The 8,420-nt window shown below is 41.7% G+C and overlaps 1 protein-coding gene across 1 annotated transcript in view; it reads right to left on the bottom strand.

The window, feature by feature from the left end:
- LOC109287381 (heparan sulfate glucosamine 3-O-sulfotransferase 3B1) overlaps positions 1–8,420 on the bottom strand; it is a gene marked incomplete at its 5' end in the record, with an annotated part of 118,649 nt that overhangs the window by 109,541 nt on the left and 688 nt on the right. The window lies entirely within an intron of this gene.

The following is an 8,420-nucleotide window of genomic DNA, read 5'->3' as shown; positions in this document are numbered from 1 at the left end:
CCTCCTTGGACCTGCTCGAGATGCATCTGTGGATGCACGAAAAGGTACGGTTGGCCTTCCTGACTGCATCCCCACACTGCCGGCCCATGTTCATCTTGGCATCAATGATGACTCCATGATCCTTTTCTGCCTCTGCGCTGACAAGAAGGGAGTTCCCCAGCCTGTAGGTATGTTGCTGGTTCTTCCTACCCAGGTGCAGCACCTTGCACTTGTTGGTGTTGAAACCCATCCTGTTCTCATCCACCCACCCCTGTAACCTGTCTAGGTCTGATTGCAGCCTATTCCTCCCTTCTAGTGTGCCCACATCCCCCCACATCTTAGTGTCATCAGCAAATTTGAACAGGGTGCATTTTACCCCCTCATCCAAGTCACTGATGAAGATGTTGAACAGTGCGGGCCTGAGAAGCGAGCCCTGGGGGACCCCACTGCCCACATCCCTCCAGGTGGAAAATGACCCGTCCACCACCACTCTCTGGGTGCGGCCCTCCAGCCAGTTGCGACCCATTTGACTGTGTAGGTGTTGACACCACAGTCCCCCAGTTTTTTAATGAGAATGGGGTGAGAGACAGTGTCGCAGGCCTTCCGAAAGTCCAGAAAGACTACGTCCACTACTACCCCTGCAGCTAAGGATTTGGTGACCTGGTCGTAGAAGGCCGCCAGGTTGGTCTGACAGGACCTGCCTCTAATGAACCTGTGTTGGTTGCCCCTAAGCATAATCTCCCCTGCTGGCCCCTCGCAGACATGCGCCAGGATAATTCTCTCAAAAAGCTTGCCCAGGATCGAGGTAAGACTAACTGGCCTATAGTTTCCTGGGTCCTCCTTCCTCCCTTTTTTGAAGATGGGAACCATGTTGGCCCTCTTCCAGTCCTCTGGTGCCACACCAGAGCACCACAAGTGCTCGTACAGCCGTGCCGGGGTCCTGCAATGGCCTCAGCTAATCCCCTCAGCACCCTGGGGTGGAGATTGTCCGGACTGGCTGATTTGAATACATCCAGTCCCTCCAGAAGTTCCCTGACTAGATCCTCGCTGACGCTTGGCTTAGGTGCGCCTCCCCTGGGGCCTGAGGGGGGGCTGGTCCGGTCCCTGCTCAGGAAAATGGAGGCAAAGAAGTTGTTAAATAGGCTATAATTAATAAGAATTTGTAAAGATTTATGTCCATAACAATGACTTCTCCCCTTACCCACTTTCTTCCATTGTACAGACAGTTTGGGTTATTTGAACATTTGGTCAGAAAAAAGAAATGCAAAAGTTACAATGTTTCTATGAGTACACAAGAGAGAGTGAATGCACTGCATTTTCAGTTGCAGGTTTTCTGATCACATGTCATCTGCTCTGAACACTTTGGAAAGAAACCAACTGTCACAACCATGCCTAAGATCTTTTATTATGCTTCAGAAGGAGTCCTAGTTCAATTGAAATGAATATAAGATGCCCCATTGACTTTGTGGAACCAGGATTTTATGCAGGGAGAAAAGATTCACATCAGTTACTCAGAAAAGCTCCCTTGAACTTAGCAGGATAAGGGTGATTAATATAAGGAAGAGCTTACAAGATCAGGCCCTAAAGTAATGCCAGGTACTTATTAGGAATGGAGGTAAACAGACTGGTTGAAGCTAATTTGTATGCTTTTAATATATATAATTTAACCTTCTTTGCAATATAATGAGCCAGATCCTTCCTGCTCCCAACTGCAGCTTTTGACATGGACTTCTATGAGACTGGGCTCAAGTTTTGCTGACTTAATCTTTTACATACAGGGCTACATCACCAAGAGTGCTCAGCACCTGCAGTCAGGGTCAAGGCATCCTAAGAGCTCCACTCCCATTGAGACAGCCAGATAGGAGACCAGGCTTTCAAGAGTTCAGCATCAAAAGCCTGGTGATAAGGATCACCAGGGGAACTTCTGGGTGTAGAGAATGTTAAATGGGCCAACTGCATGTGTCCAAAATGGGAGCTGGGCTCTTTTGAATATCTGACCCCTCTTATACGCTTTGTGATATTCACAATGATGATTTGTCTCAGTTATCGACATATGGTTTTTAACTTCCTCACGTACAAAACATTAAAAATGAAAACCGCATTCCATCCAAAATACATTGGTTCCCATAAAGGTTGGGGTATGTGGGATCTGTTGTTTTTCAACCTTCCCCCCAGCTACATACACTAGATGGTGCTCTGCATCACACACTGAGAAGATCCTGAACTGATGTTATTCTCAAGGTAGCATATGATTTCGCATGCATCAGAAACAAGGCTGTGGAGCGGATTATGAGGGAAGTGTATCATCTTTATGCTTGCACAGAAGGCTTCCCATCTCTTAACCAGACAACTTAGCCCTGGTCAGGCAATCTGTACAGATAATACCATGAACTCTGAGCCATATAGACAGATATGCTCTGATGTTGCAAATTCTGGTTTAATTGGATGGGTAGGGTGGGTTCATTGTTGCTTTGTGTTTTAAGAGTGGCACAAAAGAGCTGGAATGTACAGGTGAATCTGGTCCTATATAAAGCAATATAAAACATGGAACTGTAGGGGGTCAGAGATAGTCCCCTTCAATAGCATACCGCCAATCCCAGTCAAAATCTTGCCCCTATCCTTTGCCAGCAGATCCATTGCCAGACCATGTTCCATTATTGCAGGAATGCAGGTAAGGATTACCATACAAGTGAGGGTGTTTTGCAAACAGAAACTGAGCTGAGGTTCATTATAGCTGGAAGTCCCAAGTACCACATTTCCTACTTGTCTTAGGCACATACCAGCATGTACCACCCCCCCCATGCCATTCCAACAGTAACTAAGCACCCCACAATGAACTTATCTGCACGACATTCACCTTTAATGAACTTATCTGCACGACATTCCTATGTGCCAGGGCAGTGCTCTTATTCTTATTGTACAAGTGGCTCTGAGAAGTTAAAGCTCAAATCCTCAACCATTTAGATGCCTAACTTGCCTTCATCTCAAACCAATCTTTATGGATCTAGGTCTGACTTGCCAAGGGTGACACAGGAAGTCTGTGGCAAAATGGGGATTTGAATCTGATCTCCTGAGTTTAGGTTAGTACCTTAAACACACTTCCTCCTTCTGATTATGATTATCATCTCCTTATGATGCATTCAATGATGCCAGCCTTCAACACCCACTTCCATTAAAATGTTGTGGATTACAACTTCAAGCTAGTGCCTTTGGGCTCTTTTCCAGGCTGCCCCTCCCACTTGAGAAGAGCTCCCTAAAAATGTCTGAAAATCCATCTCATTGTCTTCTTCAGGCATTCCTTTGCCATGACACCTACAAAATCCTTGACAGCAGATAGGCAGGTGGTGTGATGAGATCATTGTCCATTGGGTTGACTGATGCTGTCTCATTGTTTCTTTCTTCCACCCTCACTCAAATCCACCTGTTTTCTCTTGTCTTACACTGTCAGCTTTTTGGGACAGGGACCATTTTTTTTATTTTGTGTTTATACAGTATGAGCCAGGATCCCACTATGCTTGATGACTAGGACTCCTAGGTGTTACAGTAATACAAGTAATAAACCAATAACAATTCAGGATTTCTCTCCTCTTCCGTTATCTTCAATATTCAGCTTAAGGTCAGCAATAAAGAGATTCCATAGCAACTTCTGCATCCTATGAAAACAAAACTGTTATTAACTGAAGCACATTTGGGAACAGGAAGAGTTTATAGAATAGGGATTTTCTCAAAAAATGTAAATGTCTGATTTCAGCAAAGCCTGTATACATAAACTCCAGCATTCCCAACAGAGGCTTTGAGATTAAAAAAATAAAAAGAGACAACAAATAAAATCTTTCAGAAAAATAAAGGGGAAAAATTTAAACCATCCTTGAACACATGGATTCAAGAAACTTTAAGAGGCCTTAATGATCAAACTATTGACAACAAGCACGTTAGGTTTGTGCATAAATCAGGAAATTAAAAACAAAAAGAATCAAAATCAAGTCAATGCCCAAGTGTAATTCTCTAACTGCAGAGCATGCAAACCCTATTAATGCAAACTCGATTAGTTGTAATATCTTGGGCACACATCAACTAGAAACCAAAGACTTTGTCAGCTGAGCCGTGGTAACAAGAGGGGAGGGGGGGAAAAAAAAAATCACATCTGCCCTGAGGAAATGTTTAAGACTCCACTACCAAGCACAGCAATTTGACTGATGGTGGTTGTGGCTTCCAGTTCTAAAGGCATCTTCCCTTTAGGGGAAAGAGGACTTTTGCTGTCTCTATCAAGTGGTTTGCTCTGTCCATAGTACTTTTCTCATGATGGTTGGGCCATCTGGCATAATCTGAACTGTTCCCACTTTCCATTAATTGCACTAGGACTTTTTATAACATTTCCCTTGCTGCCCAATTTATACTCCTCCCCAAAATATATGCTTCTCTGGTCACTCAGAGTTGCAAATGACTCCCACTCTGCTCCTCTAAACCATGTTGCCCATGAGACCCTGGGGACCTTCAGGTCATCATACAACCTCACAATAGAGGCCAAACTCCACAGTCCCCCAGACTCAGATTTAATTTCAAACCCTTCGTGTGAACAGGGGCTGGAGGCATAGTGACTGGGAAACTGCTTTAGGAGGCATTTTACAGCTGCTCCCAGCTGCTATAAACATGTTTCTCCCCTCTACATGAACACACACACACACACACAAACACACACACTTCCTTTCAGGAACTGAAACAGTCTCAGTGCACTTTTGGTCCCAAGCAACACTGGTAGCCCCCCCCCCCCCCGGCAAAAAAAAAAAGTATATTAATTAGAGGATAGGGAACTTCCCATAGCTTGAAGCATTTGGGAGGATTGACACTTAAAACTCTGTATTTAACAGAGGAACCTTGAGTAATCTTTTATCTCCTGCAGGATACTATGTAACCTAAATGACATTAGTTTGGCGTTTTCTCCAGCGAAACTGGCAGCAGCATTACAAAGCCAGGGGGATTGAAACAGAGAAATGTTCCCGGTGTGACTGACAGCATAATGACATTCCAATGGGTGACTGAATTGGTGCAAGGCTAACAAAGGATCAGAGAGAAACAGTAAGGCTCACCATATCATCTACAAATTCATATTTTATTTCAGACATTTTTACTTGATTGGATTAGCACCATAGACTTGAAGTTGTCCCCAGGCTGCATACAGTCATATTATGGATGGCGTGGGGGGATGGTAGCTCAGCTCTAGTAAAATACAGGTTCACCTGCTATTGAACTCTGTTAGCTCAATAGACTTGTTCAGGACTAGAACAGAGATTTCTGCATTTTAAAGTCAATGAGACCATTGTGGGCTGCCTCCCCCCTTGTTTCCTTTCTGAAGTGAATACTTGAACAGTTGAAATGGAGAGCTGCTGAAGGCACTGCATTTCCCTTGATATTCAACCCACACGTGAATGCTCATGTAGGTGTCATACCTAGCTAATTAAATCACCAAGATTGTTTTTAAATAAGCCTCACTGTGGGGGAGCTGCCTTTTAAGCAGGCGCAATGCAGTCTAACAGGAGAGGCGATTATTCCACTTGATTTATTGTACAGCGTTTTAGATTGGTTTCATTTATTGTTTGGAACCACAGTAGGTGCTGGGGACTTTTCACGTGTTAGCACAGTGCTTCATTCAAGTCCTCTGCATAAGAAGTCTGCAGTCCTACAAGTATTACAAATTAATTCATGGATTCAAGAAATAATGTTGCTATACTTCAAGCACCTACATCTCCTGACACTTCTTTTTTGTTAAAAGCATTTCTTGAGAAGATGCAATCATTATTTTAGTTCTTCCTTTTCTCGCTTTTCGTAGTCTTCTGTTGTAAATGTTGCTTCTTTCTTTTCTGCCTGTAGGGTGCACTCTTGTGACAATATACAGTTCAACTTGAAAGCTTTCCCAAGGGACCAAAGGCATCAACTTCATAGAACATGTAAAAGCCATTGTGCCCCACCCCACCTTTAGCTGTGCTGCTTAGCTGGTGGTGTTAATAAATATTTATGAACATCAGCAGCTAAGGCTTTTCTATTTTCTAATTCCCATGAATGCAAAGATCCAAGTACTTTTTATTACTTCAGATAAAACATTCAGTGCCCATGTATCTTTCCGAAATCTAATGAGCATGAACTAAAATGTTTATATGCTGTTATGACACTGTTTAGTCTGTTTGCTTGCAAACAAAAAATACATTTGAAACTTAAGACAGCTGTTCCAAAGACAAGCAATCCAGAGTTATTGGCACGCATATGGTGATATTACCAGTATTGAGTCCTAATCAAAGATTACTATAAACACATACAATATATATTTTTAAGTGATTATTTACAAAAGGCCGTTTAACTGGTTAGTGATGAGCTGATTCGGAAGCTCTGACATCACTGGGCCTGCACATGCTAATAAGGATTTCTCACATGAGTAGAGAACTAGAAGGAATAATCCCATACAAAGAATTCACTGTACTTCAATCTCCACAAGCCTAATAAAAAAATAGTAAAGCTCAGTACATCAAATACCAGAACAAACAATCTAAAGCTATTAACGTGAGCATTCATGTACCAAATTGTATGACAAAGATTACATGAAGGGCCTGCAGGGGAACTACTCACATGAATAAAAATTGCAAGATCATGCCCAAACCCTTTGAAAATGGTATCCGCTACACCAAGAAATCTATTGAGCAGGAAAATGTATGGCTGTTATTCTGTCTGATGCTACAGTTTTGCTTAGAAAAAATTTCCAGAATTAGACAGATCTCAGCCAACCAACTTGTCTTAAGTGAGTCAATGAGTGCACTGTCAAAATACTAATTTCCTGAACACCCACCATAAATTGTGGTAGACACTGACCCAAAACCACGTGTTTATTTTTCAAAGTCAAGAGTTGATAAAAGTTCGAGGTTTTCACATTTCTTTTTAATGCTTCCTTTTTGATACAGGGTCAGCGCATGGAAAACTGGATAAGTGCACATTAAAAATATAATTCCAAAGATGGCTTCGACCCACACAAAAAGAAATCTTTATTCTCAAGGGGGGGAAATAAACATTCTTTGGGATCTATTAAGAAAAAAGGTATGTTTTTATTCAGGATGATATATAGCACACAATATTGCTTGCTGCCTATTTAAAAATGCTTTGTATGAACAATCAAGCTGGACTCTGATTTTCAGTCATATTATACTTCGGATTTCCAGTGCGTCGTCGTCATCTTAACCAAGTATCATCCCCCGCTACAATATTAGGCAAAGTTAAATTTAAACTAGGTAGACGATTTACAGTGACTTAAGCCTCTCTTTTTTGCTTGTTTACCTGATGTAACAGCACAGCGTTTCTGCTTTTCAAGAGAAAGACAATTTATGTCAAAATGATCCAACAAGTCATTTTCCTATAAACTTGCCAGAGGACACAACTTTATTAACTTTAAATTACTAAGGCACATGAGAGAAACCTCTTAACAACAATACTAGTAATATTGCCCCATGGCTTTAAATTATGTTTTCACATAGGCAAAGGCTCCCACATACTCTTCTTTTTATTGAAAAATTAATTACTTCAACCAATCCCTCCCGCCCCAAAAAGTGACATAGGCTTCTTACTGTTTTAACCTGACATGGTTTACTGCCACTTGGGGGTACTTGCTAGAGTGCATGTTTGCTTACTGATTATAAGATTATTTGAAATTGTTTGTGAAAAACAAGTAGTTTTCTCTATACTTAAATGAAGGAAATACACTTTTAATGACTGGAGTGTCTGTGGTTGGAGGGTGGGTTGATTTTGCAGTAGACGTCGACACATTTATTTCTACGCTGAGCTAACAACTAATCTAAAATACAAATCTTATCTAATTTTCATGACGAGTACTACTAAATTTTAAACACGCAACAGCAACTTAAACTCACTGAAACAGAAAGATGAGCCAGACATGCTGCAAAAACAAGACAGGAGCAGGCACAGAGTTCTGCAAAGCAGGACTAAGTTTTCACCTCTTCCCTCCCAAACTGTTTAATTTTCTTGCAATGGGACGTTTAAAACAAAAGATCTAAGGACATTTTCAGTCATGTTGGTGACAAAAATGATCAGCTTGGTTTTCTCTGGAAACATAGGATTTAGGCCTCGGTCCTACAAACTTTCTCAGCTTGTCCCATAGGAGTATTTCCCTGGGTGAAGTTAAGCAGATATATTTTCCCAGTATCAGAGCCTTTTGAAGCTTAAGATTTGATCTGATGTTTTAAAATCTCTGTCTACAATCATCAGAACAGCAAGAAGAACCCACCAGTTCCTTAAAACTGGGTCTACGCATGAATTTGAGACCAAGTAGCTGTCAAACTACACTATTTTCCAAACAAACCATTTCTAAGATTATTTCCTAAACATGTTTACAAGGCACGTCTCACTGAGAAGCAGGAGTGGGGGGGGGGGGGAAAAAAAACCCC

This window comes from Gavialis gangeticus, unplaced genomic scaffold, assembly GCF_001723915.1.
Source record: "Gavialis gangeticus isolate Ggan-Ray unplaced genomic scaffold, GavGan_comp1, whole genome shotgun sequence".
NCBI classification, from domain to species: domain Eukaryota; kingdom Metazoa; phylum Chordata; order Crocodylia; family Gavialidae; genus Gavialis; species Gavialis gangeticus.
Note: the sequence above shows the minus strand (reverse complement) of the source record. Positions and strands in the feature narration are given on the sequence as shown.